Genomic DNA, 21,330 nt, shown 5'->3' with positions numbered 1-21,330 from the left:
CTCTGAGCGCATTTCAGAGTCAACCTCGTAGCTGTGAGGGACAGCTCGGTGGATAGGATATTGGTATGTAGATAGGCTGGAAAATTGGGCGGGGATCCTGGATTCAGGATTCAATCCTGGACCGGGGAGCGGCGCGGGCTTGGAGGGCCGAAGGGCCTGTTCCTGTGCTGTATTGTTCTTTGTTCTTTGTTCTTTGTTCTTTGTTGTTCAACCATATTGTAGTGAGTCTGGAGTCACATGTAGGCCAGACCAGGTAAGGGTGGCGGATTTCCTCCCCTAAAGGACATTAGAGAACCAGATGGGTTTTTATAACAATCGACAATGGTTTCACGGTCATTAGTAGGCTTTTAATTCCAGTTTTCTTTTATTGAATTCAAATTTCACCATCTGCCGTGGTGAGATTTGAACCCGGGTCTCCAGAGCTTGGAAGGCTGAATGGCCTGTTCCTGTGCTGTACTGTTCTTTGTTCTTTGTATTACCTTGGGATTACTAATCCAGGGACAGTACCACTATGCCATTGCCTTTCCTAAAGTGTAATCTTACCAAGCTTCAGTAACTCATTTGGAATTCCTTGTTAGTTTTTGGTAAGCAATTTAAACACACAGCATTCTAAGAGTGAGAGTCTTATCGACTAAGACAAACTTGCTCAGGCACCCGGAACTTGAAAACAAATGTGTGACTTCCTTTATAGGCCGGTGAGCCTTACTTCTGTTGTGGGCAAAGTATTGGAAAGGATTATAAGAGATAGGATTTATAATCACCTGGAAAGGAATAATTTGATTAGGGATAGTCAGCACGGATTTGTGAAGGGTAGGTCGTGCCTCACAAACCTTATTGAGTTCTTTGAGAAGGTGGCCAAAGAGGTGGATGAGGGTAAAGCGGTTGATGTGGTGTATATGGATTTCAGCAAAACGTTTGATAAGGTTCCCCATGGTAAGCTTTTGCAGAAAATACGGACACATGGGATTGAGGGTGATTTGGATCATGAATTGGCTAGCTGGAAGAAAACCGAGGGTGGTGGTTGATGGGAAATATTCATCCTGGAGTTCGGTTACTAGTGGTGTACCGCAAGGATCTGTTTTAGGGCCACTGCTGTTTGTCATTTTTATTAATGACCTGGATGAGGGCGTAGAAGGATGGGTTAGTAAATTTACGGATGACACTAAAGTCGGTGGAGTTGTAGACAGTGCAGAGGGAAGTGGCAGGTTACAGAGGGACATAGATAAGCTGCAGAGCTGGGCTGAGAGGTGGCAAATGGAGTTTAATGTGGAAAAGTGTGAAGTGATTCACTTTGGAAGGAGTAACAGGAAAACAGAGTACTGGGCTAATGGTAAGATACTTGGTAGTGTGGATGAACAGAGGGATCTGGGTGTCCATGTGCATAGATCCCTGAAAGTTGGCACCCAGGTTGATAGGGTTGTTAAGAAGGCGTACGGTGTGCTAGCTTTTATTGGTAGAGGGATTGAGTTTCGGAGCCATGAGCTCATGTTGCAACTGTACAAAACTCTGGTGCGGCCGCACTTGGAGTATTGCGTACAGTTCTGGTCGCCGCATGATAGGAAGGATGTGGAAGCGTTGGAAAGGGTGCAGAGGAGATTTACCAGGATGTTGCCTGGTATGGTGGGAAAATCGTATGAGGAAAGGCTGAGGGGCTTGAGGTTGTTTTCGTTAGAGAGAAGAAGGTTAAGAGGTGACTTAATAAAGGCATACAAGATGATCAGAGGATTAGATAGGGTGGATAGTGAGAGCATTTTTCCTCGGATGGTGATGGCTACCACGAGGGGACATAGCTTTAAATTGAGGGGTGAGAGATATAGGACAGATGTTAGAGGTAGATTCTTTACTCAGAGAGTAGTAAGGGCGTGGAATGCCCTGCCTGCAGCAGTAGTAGACTCGTCAACATTAAGAGCATTCAAATGGTTATTGGATAAACATATGGATGATATTGGAATAGTGTAGGTTAGATGGGCTTTAGATTGGTTTCACTGGTCGGCGCAACATCGAGGGCCGAAGGGCCTGTACTGCGCTGTAAAGAAAAAAGATGGAAAATTATAGGCCAATTAGCCTAACCTCAGTTGTTGGCAAAATTCTAGAATCCATCGTTAAGGATGAGATTTCTAAATTCTTGGAAGTGCAGGGTCGGATTAAGACAAGTCAGCATGGATTTAGTAAGGGGAGGTCGTGCCTGACAAACCTGTTAGAGTTCTTTGAAGAGATAACAAATAGGTTAGACCAAGGAGAGCCAATGGATGTTATCTATCTTGACTTCCAAAAGGCCTTTGACAAGGTGCCTCACGGGAGACTGCTGAGTAAAATAAGGGCCCATGGTATTCGAGGCAAGGTACTAACATGGATTGACGATTGGCTGTCAGACAGAAGGCAGAGAGTTGGGATAAAAGGTTCTTTCTCAGAATGGCAACCGGTGACAAGTGGTGTCCCGCAGGGTTCAGTGTTGGGGCCACAGCTGTTCTCTTTATATATTAACGATCTAGATGACGGGACTGGGAGCATTCTGGCCAAGTTTGCCGATGATACAAAGATAGGTGGAGGGGCAGGTAGTATTGAGGAGGTGGGGAGGCTGCAGAAAGATTTAGACAGTTTAGGAGAGTGGTCCAAGAAGTGGCTGATGAAATTCAACGTGGGCAAGTGCGAGGTCGTACACTTTGGAAAAAAGAATAGAGGCATGGACTATTTTCTAAACGGTGACAAAATTCATAATGCTAAAATGCAAAGGGACTTGGGAGTCCTAGTCCAGGATTCTCTAAAGGTAAACTTGCAGGTTGAGTCCGTAATTAAGAAAGCAAATGTAATGTTGTCATTTATCTCAAGAGGCTTGGAATACAAAAGCAGGGATGTACTTCTGAGGCTTTATAAAGCACTGGTTAGGCCCCATTTGGAGTACTGTGAGCAATTTTGGGCCCCACACCTCAGGAAGGACATACTGGCACTGGAGCGGGTCCAGCGGAGATTCACACGGATGATCCCAGGAATGGTAGGCCTGACATACGATGAACGTCTGAGGATCGTGGGATTATATTCATTGGAGTTTAGGAGGTTGAGGGGAGATCTGATAGAAACTTACAAGATAATGAACGGCTTAGATAGGATGGACGTAGGGAAGTTGTTTCCATTAACAGGGGAGACTAGGACGCGGGGGCACAGCCTTAGAATAAAAGGGAGTCACTTTAGAACAGAGATGAGGAGAAATTTCTTCAGCCAGAGAGTGGTGGGTCTGTGGAATTCATTGCCACAGAGGGCTGTGGAGGCCGAGACGTTGAGCGTCTTCAAGACAGAAATTGATAAATTCTTGATTTCTCGAGGAATTAAGGGCTATGGGGAGAGAGCGGGTAAATGGAGTTGAAATCAACCATGATTGAATGGTGGAGTGGACTCGATGGGCCGAATGGCCTTACTTCCGCTCCTATGTCTTATGGTCTTATGGTAATGTTCTATGTTTATTTAATGTCAAACTGAGAAGTACAATTGAAGAACTGGCATGGACAATATGGGCCGATAGGCCTCCTTGTGTGCTGTAACTTTTCTATGGTTCTAACTTGTTTCTCATCCATCCACTTGGAACCTAATTGTGCCACACAGGTTAACTCAACTTCGAGAGGTGAACCATTGTAGCATACCAACTCTATCTTCCTCCAAAAAATAACTCCAGCGAACATTAAGTTTAAGTTTATTTATTGGTGTCACAAGTAGGCTTACATTAACACTGCAATGAATTGACTGTGAAAATCCCCTAGTCGCTGCACTCCGGCACCTGTTCGGGTACACTGAGGGAGAATTTAGCATGGCCAATGCACCTAACCAAACTCCACACAGTCATCCAAGGCCAGAATCGAACCCGGGTCCCTGGCACTGTGAGGCAGCAGTGCCAACCACTGTGCCGCCCTGCCGCCACCTGACAGGTGGTGCGGGATTTTATGGCCTCGCTAGTCCCGAAACGTAAAATCCCCCCCCCCCCACCCCCCCCCCCCGCGAGATCAATGGACTTTTCTATGGTCCGCCCCTCGCCCGCTCCGATTCCCGTGACGAGCAGGGAGGTAAAATCCTAGCCATGCTGTCAGACCTGCTGAGATTTTCCAGCATTTTCTGTCTTTGTTTCAAGTCCGCAGTAATTGGCTTTTATTTTGATCTCGGCATGGATGCACTCATGTCACCCTCTGCATCCAATGGGTGGGGGCTGGGGGGGAGGGGGCAGACAGGCTGAACTAATTATTTGGGAGCATAGGGAGGAACAGCATGAAAATACCATTCAGCCCCTCGACATTGCTCCTCCATGCAGATCGATTCGGGAAATCTGGATTCCTGATCCCCAATCGCCACGTGCCCACTGCAGCCCCATCTTTATCATCTTTACAGCATCTTTATCACCCTGGAAAAGGAAGGCTGACTTCATAAAATACCTGGGAGTTTCTGATCTGGATTATGACATTACACTTAAAAAAAAGTATGACAGAGAGTGAACATATTAATAAGATTTTTAATTATGTTCTCTGCAATTTGTATGCAAATCCTTTTTTTTGTTTTTATTATTGGCATCGTGAGGTCTGTATAGTGGCATCTTTTATTGCTGCTTAAATGGTTTTTTTCTTTATTTTTAGCCTGGCCCTAATGCACTCTCTGGGAGTTTACGACCTTTTTTATAGAGTCACGGAATTCCCTGCAGTGCAGAAAGAGGCCATTCGGCCCACCGCTTCTGCACCGATCACATTCCCTCCCAGGCCCTATCCCTATTGCTCCACTTATTTACCCTGCTAACCCCCCTGACACTAAGGGACAATTTAGCATGGCCAATCAACCTAACCTGCTCATCTTTGGGAGGAAAACGGAGAACCCAGAGCAAACCCATGCAGACACGGGGAGAATGTGCAAACTCCACACAGACAGTGACTCAAGCCGGGAATCGAACCTGGGCTCCTGGCGCAGTGAGGCAGCAGTGCTAACCACCATGCTGCCCCCTGTACCTCCGTGCCGCCCCAATATTTTTGAATTGTTGTGGGAAGATTGTCAGGTCAGGCGGGACAGATTTCTTTTCCTCTCCCAAGAGTTCTTTTACTTTCAGTTTTGGTTACTGGCTAGTTAAAAAGTGTTTGGACTCCAGGCTGGAGGCAGTGTGTATTGGAAATTCTGTTGGCCAGTTAGAAACAGGTTTTCTTGCTTTCCTGGAGTGAACATTTCGTTGTTGGTGTTTTGTTAGCCAGCCGTGGCTCTATCTCTACCTCGAGGTCTGCTGGAAGTTTCAGGGCTGGGAAGTCAGAGTTTCAATTCTCCATCCAAAGGACTAACTCACAGCAAGTGTTGCAGAGCTCAAGAATCCAGCATTAAGTGAGCATCCTTGTTTTCTGTGCTAAACCTGCGGTGAGTGTATGTTTATAAGAAGATTTGTTGTATTGGGACAGTGCATTTAGTTGTTAAGGTTTATACCATATCATGGTTGTTTTTTTTCTTTTTTGTAATTGGTGAAAGTTATTGTTAATTTTCTTTCGATACATTAACTGTATTCTTAAACAAACTTTGTTTGATAAAAGCTTCCTAGTGGGTCGTTTGAACCATACTTGGAGTGAAACATCTTAGTGCAAAACGTATGGTCTAGGCTGACTTCATAAAATATCTTGGAGTTTCTGACCCAGATTATAACACATTTGGAACACTGCGTCCAATAACAGCTAAACCCTTAAGACCCGGCCTGCTCAAACAATAGTGACACCGAGCCACTTTTGGTGATAGACATTTAAGTCCCCCGACCTGGATACATTCATACTATTCACAGGAAGTTTCCTTGCTCAAGTTTGACCGGATGCCATGAGACTTCATGGGGTCTGGAGTCAATGTTGAGGACTTCCAGGGCAACTCCCTCCCGACTGTGTACCACTGTGCTGAGCTATCTTTGCTGGGTCTGTCCTGCTGGTGGGACAGAGCATACATTGTGATGGTGGTGCCTGCGACATTGACTTTAATGTATGATTCTGTGAGTATGAACATGTCAGGCTGTTGCCAATTGATCTGTGAGACAACTATCCCAATTTTGACACAAGCCTCCAGGTGTTGGCAAGGTGGACCGCGCAGACTCGAAAGGTCTATGTGTGTCATTTCCAATGCTGAGGTCAATGCTGGGTGATCCATCCCATTTATTTCCTTATTTATTTTATTCATTTATGGGATATGGGCACCGCTGGCTGGGCCAGCATTTATTGCCCATACCTAACTGCCCTTCATTGCAGAGGGCATTAGAAAGTCAACCGTACTATTGGGGCTCTGGAGTCACATGTAGGCCAGACCTGGTAAGGATGGCAGATTTCCTTCCTTAAAGGGCGTTAGTGAAACAGATGTTTTTTTTTTAATGACAATCAACAATGGTTTCACGGTCATCATTAAACTTTTAATTGAATTCAAATATCACCATCTGCCATGGTGGGATTTGAACCCTGGTCCCAGATCTTACCCGGGTTCTCTGGATTACTGTGCCTCTCGCAACCTCAGGACATCCCAAAACACTTTTCAGTCAATGTAGTTCTTTAGGAGTCGCTGCTGTGGTATCTAAAATAAGGCTGCCAATTTGTCCACAACAATGTCCCACAAAGTGCACTGCGATAATAACCAGACAATGGCTGGAATTCTCCAGCTGCTCGCACCAATGGGATTCTCCAGTCCCGCTGCAGGAAACAGAGATTTGGCTGAGCACCACATTCTCCATCCTCACTTGCGGAGGCAGTGGGAAGTGAAAGGCCGGAAAATTCCGGCCAATGTGTTTCAAGTGATGTTGGTCGAGGGATAAATGTTGCCCCAGATACCAGGGAGAACTCCGCTGCTCTCCTTTGAAATAGCACCATGGGATCTTTTACACCTTACCTTGCAAGGTAAATGAACTCTGTCAGGCAGGGAGGAAATGGCCGAGTGAGGGAACCATGGTTCACAAAAGAGGTTGAATGTCTTGTCAAGAGGAAGAAGGAAGCGTATGTAAGGATGAGAAAACAAGGTTCAGTTGGGTCGATTGAGGGTTACAAGTTAGCAAGGAATGAGCTGAAAAAAGGGCTTAGGAGAGCTAGGAGGGGGCATGAGAAGTCCTTGGTGGGTCGGATCAAGGAAAACCCCAACGCTTTTTACTCTTATGTGAGAAATAAAAGAATGACCAGGGTGAGGTTAGGGCCGGTCAAGGACAGTAGGTGGGAACTTGTGCGTGGAGTCGGAAGAGATAGGAGAGGCGATGAATAAATACTTTTCTTCAGTGTTCACCAAGGAGAGGGGCCATATTTTTGAGGATGAGAGTGTGATACAGGCTGATAGGCTGGAGGAGGCAGATGTTCTGAGGGAAGATGTATTAGCAATTTTGAAAAACCTGAAGGTCGATAAGTCCCTTGGGCCAGATGAGATATATCCTAGGATTCTTTGGGAGGCAAGGGATGAGATTGCAGAGCCTTTGGCTTTGATCTTTGGGTCCTCTCTGTCCACGGGGATAGTGCCAGAGGACTGGAGAGTGGCGAATGTTGTTCCTCTGTTCAAGAAAGGAAATAGGAATGACCCTGGTAATTATAGGCCGGTTAGTCTTACTTCGGTGGTCAGTAAGTTAATGGAAAAGGTCCTTAGGGATGGGATTTACGACCATTTAAGTCCCACAATCCCACCCTATCCCTGAACCCTTCTAATTCCCTGACACTAAGGGGCAATTTATCACGGCCAATCAACCTAACCTGCACATCTTTAGACTGTGGGAGGAAACTGGAGCACCCGGAGGAAACCCATGCAGACACGGGGAGAATGTGCAGACTCCACACAGACAGTGACCCAAACCAAGAATCGAACCAGGTCCCTGGCACTGCAAGGTAGCAGTGCTAACCACTGTGCCAGCTTGCTGCCCTCTTCTGAAAGGCATAGGTCCAGATTGCTCTGTAATTCCTGTGCAACTCTTCACTGCTCTCCATTGTTAATCTATCAAAGCGGCAGAGTGCGGAATTTTATGACCTCGATCGGGCGAGGCTGGTAAAATCCCACCCGAGGCCATCAGAGAATTCCGTTCTGTGAGCCTCGCCCGCCCCGATTCCAGGGGGTGGGAGGGGGGGTGGGGGGATTGCGGGGGCGGAGTGGGGGGTGGGGTGGGCGGATGTAGGCAGTAAAATTCTAGCCAGAGACTTCAGGCAGCCTCATGTACGGTTAAACGTGAATTTCCAGAGTCTGCTGTCCAAATTGCTGTGCTGTTGGCATATCTTGTCAACAGAATTGGCATTGAAATACATGGAACTGCATGAAGTTGCTGTGCTGATTCGATATAGACTCACTATACCAGCAAGAAACAGTTATACGAGGCTAACCATTCATTCTAAGCAATCTTTTGAATGGCCTTAATTATCACCAAACAACCCCTCTGGCACTGAAAATGAACTTTTACAAATTCTTTCAGATTTTAAGTATTGGTAGAGATTTTAATTTTTTTAATGCCTCGTGTATCCCTCTTAGACTATCTGCCTTCCCATCCTTTTGCTTTACTCTCTATACCTGACTTGACATTGGAAGAAACATTCGAACAACAGGCATTTAAGTTCACATGGGGAGGCGTTGGTCTCCTGGTGTTGTCACTAGACTATTAATCCAGAAACTCAGTTAATGTTCTAGAGACCCGGACTCAAATCCCACCACAGCAGATGGTGGAATTTGAATTCAATCAAAAAATCTGGAATTATGAATATAATTATGACCATGAAACCATTGTTGATTGTTGGAAAAACCCATCCCGTGCTTTCGGGAAGGAAATCTGCTGTCCTTACCTGGTCTGGCCTACGTGTGACTCCAGAGTCACAGCAATGTTGTTGACTCTCAACTGTCCTCAGGTAGGGGTGGAGAATAAATGCTGGCCCAGCATTTCTATGAATTAATACAAAAAAATATTCAGTGCTGCCACCTTATTGTTTAAGGAGTTACATCATTATTTGCCCTGTAAAGGGGAGATGACATTGTCACTGGATTCAGAATCCAGAAGAGCAGGTTAATGCTCTGGGGACATGAGTTCAAATCCTACCACAGCAGCTGGTGGAATTTGAATTCAATTAATAAATCCGAAATTGAAATCCAGGGCGGGACTCTCCGGCCTCCCAGTCACATGTTTCCCGCCAGCGGGAGGTGGCTTGTTATTTGCCAGCAGCAGGATTCTCTGATCCCGCCACTGTCAATGGGAATTCCCATTGACATCACCCCATGCCCGCTGGAAACCTGCAGGACCAGGGAATCCCACTGGGGTGAACAGACGGACAATTCCGGTCCTAATCTCAGTAATGGTGACCATGAAGCTACCATCAATTGTTGAATGTAAAAAAACTCATTTGATCCACCAGTGTCCTTTAGGGAAGGAGATCTGCCATCCTTATATGCTCTGGTCTACATGTGACTCCAGACCCACAGCAATGTGACTGACCCTTAACTGTCCTCTGAAATGTCCTCGAGCAAGCCAGTCAGTTTGAGGGCAATTAGAGATGGGTAACAAGTGCTGGCCTTGCCAGTGGTGCCCACATCCCATTAAAGAGTTAACAAAATCACAGATCCCAGACCCCCCTATATCGGGCACTGCACTAAAATGGCTTTCTTATGACAGCAAGTTCCAGTGAAATTCTGTGAGCGAGTATATGTATAATGAACTGTTTTGTTCATTGTCCATTATACTTCTGAAAAATCTATGTAATTATGCGAACATGTTTGCACGACTGACCTCCCTCCCAGTAAAGCCAGTTATTAAATGTTGAGGCTCGCTTTGCAAATACATTGTTGGTATTGTCTTTAGCTAATGAGTCTATTGTTGCTCACAGTTCTAAGCATTAATATCTGGAAATATAATTATGCTCTGTAGCTCCCACTGATGTCTGTCAAAAACATTGGAATGAACTGGCTTCTTGCAATAATACCGCACTTAATAACATGAGTAGGAAAACATCCCAAGCTGCTTTACAGAGTTGTGACAAAGAACATAGACACCAGGTCAAAGGAGATATTAGGATAACTGGTGCTAAGTCTGGTGGAAGTGGTGAAATATTAGGAAGGGCTTAAAGGAAAGGAGGGAGTTGGAGAGTTGAATAATACAGCTAAGGAAGCTATCTGTCTCATTATACTCATGCCAGCTCTTCAAAGAACTATTCAATTAGGTTTTTTTATTCATTCGTGGGACATGGGCATCGCTGGCTGACCAGCATTTATTGCCCATCCCTAGTTGCCCTTGAGAAGGTGGTGGTGAGCTGCCTTCCTGACTTGCTGCAGCCCTTGTTTTGTAGGTTGACCCACAATGCCGTTAGGGAGGGAATTCCAGGATTTTGACCCCGCCACTGCGAAGGAACGGCGATATATTTTCAAGTCGGGATGGTGAGGGCTTGGAGGGGAACTTGCAGTTGGTGGTGTTCCCATGTATTTGCTGCCCTTGTCTTTCTGGATGGAAGTGGTCGTGTGTTTGGAAGGTGCTGTCTAAGGATCTTTGGTGAGTTTCTGCAGTGCATCTTGTAGATAGTACACACTGCTGCTACTGAGCGTCAGTGGTGGAGGGAGTGGATGTTTGCGGATATGGTGCCAATCAAGCAGGCTGCTTTGTCCTGGATGGTATCAAGCTTCTTGAGTGTTGTTGGAGCTGCACCCATCCAGGCTAGTGGGGAGTATTCCCTCACACTCCTGACTTGTGCTTTGTAGATGGTGGACAGGCTTTGGAGAGTCAGGAGGTGAGTTCCAAATAAGAGTCACATTCAACTCAAAGTGCTTCTCTGTTTCCCATTCCACAGATGCTGCCAGATCTGCTGAGTTTTTCGAGTACTTTCTGTTTTCTCCGATTAGATGCACTCTCGAATCTTTCCCCATGGCCCTGCAGGTTTAATCTTCTCAAGTATTAACCCATTCTCTTTTGAAAGCTAATATTGAGTCTGGCTTGGCTCGCTCACAAACACTCACACCTCTGAGTCACAAAATCCTGAGTTCAAGTCCCAATCTCGGACTTGAGCGCAAAAATGAAAGCTGAGGGAATAGTTGGAGGAGCTGCCTTTCTGTAAAAATAAACTGCGGATCTACCTGTCCTCTCAGAGAAGAAAGAAACCCATGGCATTATTATTCAAAGAGTAAGGGAAGTTGTCACTAGTGTCCGAGCCAATATTTATCCTTCAGTTCAACAACACGTAAGCAAATTGCCAGGTTGCCATCACATTGCTGCCCATGTTACAACAATGGCTCACCAAGACTCCTGAAGTAGTGCTTTCCAAACCCAGTCTCTAGAAGGACCAGGCAGCAGATACATGGGAACACCACCACCTGGAGGTTCCCCTCCAAGCCACTCGCCAAACTCACTTGGAAATATATCATCGTTTCTTCACTGTCGCTGGGTCAAAATCCTGGAAATCTCTCCCTAATAGCCCTGTGGGTGTACCTACATGACATGCACTGCATTGGTTCAAGAAGGCAGCTCACCATCATCTTCTCAAGGGCAGTTGGAGTTGGGCAACAAATGCTGGCATAGGCAGCAAAGCCCACATCCCGTAAATGAATTAAAAAAAAGTAGTCAACCATCTCCTGAGGGGAGGCAATGGCCTAGTGGTATCGTCACTAGAATATTAATCCAGAAACTTAACTAATGCTCCAGGGACCCGGGTTCGAATCCCACCATGGCAGATGATTGAATTTGAATTCAATAAAAAAAATCTGGAATTAAGAACCTACTGATGACCATGAAACCATTGACCACTGTCGGAAAACCCACCTGGTTCACTAATGTCCTTCAGAGAAGGAAATCTGCCAACCTTACCTGGTCTGGCCTCCAGAGCCACAGCAATGTGGTTGACTCTCACCTGCCTTTGGACAACTAGGGATGGGCAATAAATGCTGGCCCAGCCAGCGACACCAATGTCCTGTAAATTAATTTAAAAAAGGAATGAAATTGTATGGATCAGCCAGCATAGACCTCAGCACTGGAAACCTAGACGAATGAATAAAACAAAAACATTGGGTTTGTGTGCCACTCTATCCTGCATCCATTAAAATTAAAGTCGGCAAACTGGGGATCGGGTTTGAGAGTTGAAGATCTATACCATCGCAACTAATTCAAACACATCTGCTTTTCCAGGGGTTAAAAGCAGCCCCTCTAACAGATTCTAGTCGTACCTCAATTGAAGGTGAAATGCCAATTTGGACATGGACTGGTTTCATATATGAGGGTGGCACGGTGGCACAATGGTTAGCACTGCTGCCTCACAGCCCCAGGGACCCGGGTTCAATTCCCGGCCTTGGGACACTGTCTGTGCGGTGTCTGGATGTTCTCTCCATGTCTGCGTGGGTTTCCTCTGGATGCTCCGGTTTCCCCCCACAGTCCGAAAGGTGTGCCGGTTAGGTGCATTGGCCATGCTGAAACTCTCCCTCAGTGTACCCGAACAGGCACCGGAGTGTGGTGAATAGGGGATTCTCACAGTAACTTCATTGCAGTGTTAATGTAAGCCTACTTCTGAAACTAATAAATAAACTTAAACTACTCCCAACATCTCTCCCGTCTCCGAAACCGGAGTGGCATTTGCAATTTCTGACTCCATACAACATTTGGAAAAGGTTATTAATGCAGATGCAATTTATTTAACTGTAATAGACTTGGAATGAAAATATCAGTTCTTGGGGATTTATCTATCCTCCGTCCTGTCATTTCTTTCATTATCATTCATTACTTTTATTGAATCTAATAAGTTCCAGCTTTGGGCTTATTTTTGGAACTTTATCATCAGGGGCTCTTTGGCTGCCTTCCTTCAGTCTGATATAAGGGGACTCATTTCACAAGTCTGCCATTTGCTTTATTATCTACGATAATCTCACCTGAATACACCCACATTCCCGGTTGCTAATCTCCTCTTACTATATTAGCCAGTAAGCATTCACTGTCAGCTTTGATAACTTCTGCAATTTTTTACTGTGTTTTTTTCACGTCCTTGTTCAGTTCTTTCTGTGCCTTTGCTGCTTTTGTTTTTACAGCTTTTATGGTTTACTGGATTCCTACCTTTCCCTGAATTTGTATAGACTTCTAAAACAGACATTGAGGTGTACTGTGTTAATCATGAAATAGAATCGGAGAATAGTTACAGCACGGATGGGGGCTATTCAGCCCATTGTGGCTGTACCTGCCCCCTGTCTTTCTCCTGTGCCCCGATAATTGGTTTTTTTTTCTTTATTCATTCATAGGACATGGGCATCACTGGCTAACCAGACTTTATTGCCCATCTCTCGCTGCCCTTGGAGGGCAGTTAAGAGTCATCCACATTGCTGTGGCTCTGAAGTCACATAAAGTTTTAAAGTGGATTTATTAGTCACAAGTAAGGTTTACATGAACAATACAACGAAATTACTGTGAAATTCCCATAGTCACCACAGTCCGGCGCCTGTTTGGGTCAATGCACCTAACCAGTACGTCTTTCAGACTGTGGGAGGAAACCGGAGCACCCGAAGGAAACCCACGCAGACACGGGGAGAACGTGCAGACTCCGCACAGACAGTGACTCGAGGCTGGAATTGAACCCTGGTCCCTGGCGCTGTGAAGCAATAGTGCTAACCACTGTGCCACCATACCACCCCAGGTAAGGATGGCAGATTTCCTTCCCTAAAGGACACTAGTGAACCAGATGGGTTTTTATGACATTCGACAATGGTTTCATGGTCATCAGTAGATTCTTAATTCCAGATTTTTATTGAATTCAAATTTCACCAGCTGCCGTGGTGGGATTCAAACCCGGGTCCCCAGAAAATCAGCTGAGTTTCTGGATTAATAGTCTAGCAATAATACCACCAGGCAATTTTTAACTTTTTAACAATACATGCCTGTTTAAAAGTGGGGCTTTAGTCCACATTCTTGATGTTAACTGATGATTGATCTGATTTGAATGTTCCTACTGTTATCTGTAGGGTCGGGAGAGAGAATGTTTTTTTGTCCTCATTGATGGAATGTGGGAGATGCTGGCTAGACTGGCATTTGTTGCCCATTTCTAAGTGCCCTTGAGAAGATGGCAGTGAGCCAGCGTCTTTAACCGCTGCAGTCCCTGAGGTGTAGGTACAACCACAGTGCTGTTAGGGAGGGAGTTCTCAGATTTTGACCCAGTGACAGTGGAGGAACGGCGATATATCAAAAGTCAGGATGGTGAGGGATTTGGAAGGGAACTTGCACATGGTGGTGTTTCCATGTGTCACCCCCAAACCAGAAAATCCCGCTCGAGGAGCTTTGCATGGTTCGTGTCCCACCCGTTACGATTCCCATGGTGGGCAAAATGGGAAAATTCTCCCCATATCGTTTTACAGTAAAGAAAGAGGCCCTTCGGCCCATTGAGTCTGCACCGACAATAACTACCACTAAAGGCACGCTGATCCTATTTTCCTGCACTTGTCCCATATCCTTGAATGTTGTGATGTTTCAAGTGCTCATCCAAATATATATTAAAGGTTGTAAGATTTCCAGCATCCACTACTTTCCCAGGCAGTGCATTCCAGAGTCTGCACCAACTCTCTCTGAGAGAGTATCTTACCCTGGCCCTCGCCCCCACCCTATCCTCATAACCCCACACATTTCCCATGGCTAATCTATCTAACCTACACATCTTGGGACACTAAGGGTAATTTAGCATGGCCAGTCCATCGAACCTGCACATCTTTAGACTGCGGGAGGAAACCGGAGCACCCGAAGGAAACCCATGCAGACATGGGGAGGACGTGTCAACTCCACACAGTCAGTCGCCCAAGGCCAGAATTGAATCCGGGTCACTGGACCTGTTGAGGCAGCGGAGCTAACCACTGTGCCACCGTGCCGCCCTGACCACTGTGCCACAGTGCCATGATTTTGAGCTTGGATGAAAACAACAAACAATGACAGATATGAATTCCCACAGAGGGGTTCTGTCTGGATTTGTCCATTCAAGAGGGAGGTGTAGTGGTACTGCACTACACTGGAGCAGGTTCCACCTCACCATCACCACCTCCCCACCATCCGCCCCTCACCCTGTGACCAGTGGTGTTCCGCAGGGCTCTGTACTGGGACCTCTGCTATTTGTGATATATATAAATGATTTGGAAGAAGGTGTAACTGGTGTAATCAGCAAGTTTGCGGATGACACGAAGATGGCTGGAATTGCGGATAGCGAAGAGCATTGTCGGGCAATACAGCAGGATATAGATAGACTGGAAAATTGGGCGGAGAGGTGGCAGATGGAGTTTAATCCGGATAAATGCGAAGTGATGCATTTTGGAAGAAATAATGTAGGGAGGAGTTATACAATAAATGGCAGAGTCATCAGGAGTATAGAAACACAGAGGGACCTAGGTGTGCAAGTCCACAAATCCTTGAAGGTGGCAACACAGGTGGAGAAGGTGGTGAAGAAGGCATATGGTATGCTTGCCTTTATAGGACGGGGTATAGAGTATAAAAGCTGGAGTCTGGTGATGCAGCTGCATAGAACGCTGGTTAGGCCACATTTGGAGTACTGCGTCCAGTTCTGGTCGCCGCACTACCAGAAGGACGTGGAGGCGTTAGAGAGAGTGCAGAGAAGGTTTACCAGGATGTTGCCTGGTATGGAGGGTCTTAGCTATGAGGAGAGATTGGGTAAACTGGGGTTGTTCTCCCTGGAAAGACGGAGAATGAGGGGAGATCTAATAGAGGTGTACAAGATTATGAAGGGTATAGATAGGGTGAACAGTGGGAAGCTTTTTCCCAGGTCGGAGGTGACGATCACGAGGGGTCACGGGCTCAAGCTGAGAGGGGCGAAGTATAACTCAGACATCAGAGGGACGTTTTTTACACAGAGGGTGGTGGGGTCCTGGAATGCGCTGCCAAGTAGGGTGGTGGAGGCAGGCACGCTGACATCGTTTAAGACTTACCTGGATAGTCACATGAGCAGCCTGGGAATGGAGGGATACAAACGATTGGTCTAGTTGGACCACGGAGCGGCACAGGCTTGGAGGGCCGAAGGGCCTGTTTCCTGTGCTGTACTGTTCTTTGACTTCTCTTTAAGACTTACATTCCCTCCTCCTTTAATACTGGAGGATAAGGAGGAAAATGAGGAAGATGGCATTGCATCAAGCGCTCCTGTCACAGGTAGCCACTCAGAGACTGGCACTTGGCTCATGGACATTCACAGGTTACAGGAGCCAATTAGTTTGGAGTTAATAAAAGTTAGGGTGATAGGCCATTGGCTGGAATTCTCTGGCCGTGATTTGATTTATTATTGTCACATGTATCGGGTAATGTCATGGTAACGTCATTGGACCAGAATCTAGATAGCCATGTTAATGCATTGGGTCCATAGGTTCAAATCCCACCACTGCAGCTAATGACATTTTAATTAATAAAATCTGGAATGTAAAGCTAATCTCAGTACATAGAACATAGAAAGCCACAGCACAAACAGGCCCTTCGGCCCACAAGTTGCGCCGATCACATCCCCACCTCTAGGCCTATCTATAGCCCTCAATCCCATTAAATCCCATGTACTCATCCAGAAGTCTCTTAAAAGACCCCAACGAGTTTGCCTCCACCACCACCGACGTCAGCCGATTCCACTCACCCACCACCCTCTGAGTGAAAAACTTACCCCTGACATCCCCCCTGTACCTACCCCCCAGCACCTTAAACCTGTGTCCTCTCGTAGCAACCATTTCAGCCCTTGGAAATAGCCTCTGAGAGTCCACCCTATCCAGACCCCTCAACATCTTGTAAACCTCTATCAGGTCACCTCTCATCCTTCGTCTCTCCAGGGAGAAGAGACCAAGCTCCCTCAACCTATCCTCATAAGGCATGCCCCCCAATCCAGGCAACATCCTTGTAAATCTCCTCTGCACCCTTTCAATGGCTTCAACATCTTTCCTGTAATGAGGTGACCAGAACTGCGCGCAGTACTCCAAGTGGGGTCTAACCAGGGTCCTATAAAGCTGCAGCATTATCTCCCGACTCCTAAACTCAATCCCTCGATTAATGAAGGCCAGTACGCCATACGCCTTCTTGACCGCATCCTCCACCTGCGAGGCCGATTTAAGAGTCCTATGGACCCGGACCACAGTAGTGGCGACCACAAAACTGTCATCCATTGTCTTCAAAACCCATTCATTAATTGGTCTGACCTACATATGACTCCCGACCCACTGCAATATTAACAGCCTTAACAAGCTTAACAGCCCTCTGAAATGGCTAAGTACGCCATTTAGTTCAAGGGCAATTAAGAATGGGTGAGAAATGCTGGTCTTGCCAGCATTTCCCCATGAAAGAATGAAAATGAGTCTTGCTGCGAAAAGAGACATAGGCCGGAATTTTACCGGCACGCCTACCCCGGAATCGGGGCAGGTGAGGCGCGCAGATCGGAATTATCCATTGGGCTCAGACGGAATATTACGAGCCTCGCCCAAGCGAGGTCATAAAATCCCGGCCATACTGTCAAAGCTTTTCGTCTTGCAGTTATCAGGTCAGATTCACAAGAATACTAAAACACAACGGGAACACAATTTAAATTGCACAATTTAAATGCACCTGTTCTGGACAAGAGGGGAGTAATTTAAACTGCTTTAATTTCTCCTCTCATCACGCCGTCTGTAAGCAGAAAGGTGATTTGATTTGCTCCCCTTTTTATAAGCAATGGTGCTTTCCCCAACCTCTCAGAAACTGGACCAAAAAATGTAACTCAGTGACAAGACAGTTGAAGAAAGCTTTCGGTGTTGGCGAGAGATACCCCGGGGTGGAACTTGTCTTCATTGAAAGCACAAAATGGTTTCAGGAGCCTTTTTTGCCCAACATCAAACCTCTTAAATATATTAATGTCAGTGTCAATGCAAGCGTGCTGTCGATTTGCAATTGCCTATTTTGTACATTTTTCCAAAAAATAATTCCCCCCCCTCATATCCATAATGTGATTCTATACGGAAATCAAGTCGCAAAATATGATACTTGCTGGTCACATTGATCCAGAGCTAAACAGGGACTGGTTTCAGAACTATTAATCTGGGAGACTAAGGGCGGGATCCTCTGGTCATCCCAAGACTGGAAAATCTCACCTGAGGTCAATGAGCCTTGCCCGCTACGATTCCCATGGCAGGAATGGGAAAATACCGCCCAAAGTGCTGACACAAAGGGAGAGGTCATAGAATCATAGAATCCCTACAGTGCAGAAGGAGGCCATTCAGCCCATCAAGTCTGCACCGACCACAATCCCACCCAGGCCCTAACCCCATAACCCCATGTATTTACCCTAGCTAGTCCCCTTGACACTAAGGGGCAATTTAGCATGGCCAATGCACCTAACCCGCACATCTTTGGTCCACTTGGAGTTCAGAACAATGTCCAATTTATAAATGGGAATACAGTAATTTTCACTGAAGAAATGTCATCATGGAAGATGCTCTGCCCAAGAAACTACAAAATGCCGCGAACGAAGCCCAGTCCATCGCGCAAATCAGCCTCCCATCCATTGACTCTGTCTACACTTCCCGCTGCCTCGGCAAAGCAGCCAGCAATAATTAAGGACCCCACGCATCCCGGACATTCCCTCTTCCGTCTTCTTCCTTCGGGAAAAAGATACAGAAGCCTGAGGTCACGTACCAACCAACCTCTGGGCCGGAATAAATTTAGGAGGGGCATAGCTCAACTAGATAGTCAACATCTTTTCCCAAAGGTAGGGGAATCTAAAACTAGAGGGCATAGGTTTAAGGTGAGAGGGGAGAGATACAAAAGTGTCCAGAGGGGCAATTTTCTCACACACAGGATGGTGAATGTGTGGAGCAAGCTGCCAGAGGTAGTAGTGGAGGCGGGTACAATTTTAGAACATAGAACATTACAGCACAGTACAGGCCCTTCGGCCCTCGATGTTGCGCCGACCAGTGAAACCAATCTAAAGCCCATCTAACCTACACTATTCCAATATCATCCATATGTTTATCCAATGACCATTTAAATGCCCTTAATGTTGACGAGCCCACTACTGCTGCAGGCAGGGCATTCCACGCCCTCACTACTCTCTGAGTGAAGAACCTACCTCTGATATCTGTCCTATATCTATCACCCCTCACTTTAAAGCTATGTCCCCTCGTGCTAGCTATCACCATCCGAGGAAAAAGGCTCTCACTATCCACCCTATCTAATCCTCTGATCATCTTGTATGCCTCTATTAAGTCACCCCTTAACCTTCTTCTCTCTAACGAAAACAACCTCAAGTCCCTCAGCCTTTCCTCATAAGACCTTCCCACCATACCAGGCAACATCCTGGTAAATCTCCTCTGCACCCTTTCCAATGCTTCCACATCCTTCCTATAATGCGGCGACCAGAACTGTACGCAATACTCCAAGTGCGGCCGCACCAGAGTTTTGTACAGCTGCAACATGACCTCATGGCTCCGAAATTCAATCCATCTACCAATAAAAGCTAACACACCGTACGCCTTCTTAACAACCCTATCAATCTGGGTGCCAACTTTCAGGGATCTATGCACATGGACACCGAGATCTCTCTGCTCATCCACACTACCAAGTATCTTACCATTAGCCCAGTACTCTGTAATCCTCTTACTCCTTCCAAAGTGAATCACCTCACACTTTTCCGCATTGAACTCCATTTGCCACCTCTCAGCCCAGCTCTGCAGCTTATTTATGTCCCTCTGTAATCTGCAACATCCTTCCGCACTGTCCACAACTCCACCGACTTTAGTGTCATCCGCAAATTTACTAACCCATCCTTCTACACCCTCATCCAGGTCATTTATAAAAATGACAAACAGCAGTGGCTCCAAAACAGATCCTTGCGGTACACCACTAGTAACTGAACTCCAGGATGAACATTTCCCATCAACCACCACCCTCTGTCTTCTTATAGCTAGCCAATTCCTGATCCAAACCGCTAAATCACCCTCAATCCCATGTGTCCGTATTTTCTGCAATAGCTTACCGTGGGGAACCTTATCAAACGCTTTACTGAAATCCATATACACCACATCAACTGCTTTACCCTCATCCACCTCTTTGGTCACCTTCTGAAAGAACTCAATAAGGTTTGTGAGGCACGACCTACCCTTCACAAAACCGTGTTGATTATCCCTAATCAAATTATTTCTTTCTGGATGCTTATAAATCCTATATCGTATAATCCTTTCCAAAACTTTGCCCACAACAGAAGTGAGGCTCACTGGTCTATAATTACCAGGGTTGTCTCTACTCCCCTTCTTGAACAAGGGGACAACATTTGCTATCGTCCATTCTTCTAGCACTATTCCTGTAGACAATGACGACATAAAGATCAAAGCCAAAGGCTCTGTAATCTCCTCCCCAGCCTTCCAGAGAATCCTAGGATAAATCCCATCCGGCCTAAGGGACTTATCTATTTTCACACTTTCCAGAATTGCTAACACCTCCTCCTTATTAACCTCAATCCCGTCTAGTCCAATAGCCTGTATCTCAGTATTCTCCTCAACAACATTGTCTTTTTCCTGCGTGAATACTGACGAAAAATATTCATTTACCGCCTCTCCTATCTCTTCAGACTTCGCGCACAACTTCTCACAACTGTCCTTGACTGGCCCTAATCTTACCCGAGTCATTCTTTTATTCCTGACATATCTATAGAAAGCTTTAGGGTTTTCCTTGATCCTACCTGCCAAAGACTTCTCATGTCCTCTCCTGGCTCTTCTTAACTCTCTCTTTAGGTCCTTCCTGGCTAACTTGTAACTCTCAAGCACCCTAACTGAGCCTTCACATCTCAACATTACATAAGTCTCCTTCTTCCTCTTCACAAGAGATTCAACTTCTTTAGTCCTTTAAAAAGCATTTAGACAGTTACATGGGTAAGATGGGTATAGAGAGACATGAGCCAAATGCGGGCAATTCGGACTAGCTTAGGGGTTTTTAAAAAAAGGGCAGTATGGACAAGTTGGGCTGATGGCCTGTTTCCATGCTGTAAACCTCTATGACTCTAAGCTCTGGGTTCAAACCCCATTTCAGGACTTGATGCCCATGGGAGGTGCATTCATAATATGGCCATACAGGTTGATTACCCGCCTGTCAATCATTCCAATGTGCCCGATGGTAGGTGATTCATAGCAGGAGAGTTTCCTGTTCACCCACACTGCAGAAGGTAACGGAAACCACTGCAGTATTAGCCAAGCATATCTGTGGAGGAATCAAATGCAAATCCCATGGTCACCAATGCCATCTTAGGTACCTGAAGGAGGGAGGCGATGGCCTAGTGGTATTATTGCTAGAGTAGATCCAGAAACTCAGCTAATGTTCTGGGGACCCGGGTTCAAACCCCATCACAGCAGATGGTGGAATTTGAATTCAATAAAATATATCTGGAATTAAGAATCTACTGATGACCA

The sequence above is a fragment of the Mustelus asterias genome, chromosome 1, assembly GCF_964213995.1.
Source record: "Mustelus asterias chromosome 1, sMusAst1.hap1.1, whole genome shotgun sequence".
Classification (NCBI taxonomy): domain Eukaryota; kingdom Metazoa; phylum Chordata; class Chondrichthyes; order Carcharhiniformes; family Triakidae; genus Mustelus; species Mustelus asterias.
Note: the sequence above shows the minus strand (reverse complement) of the source record.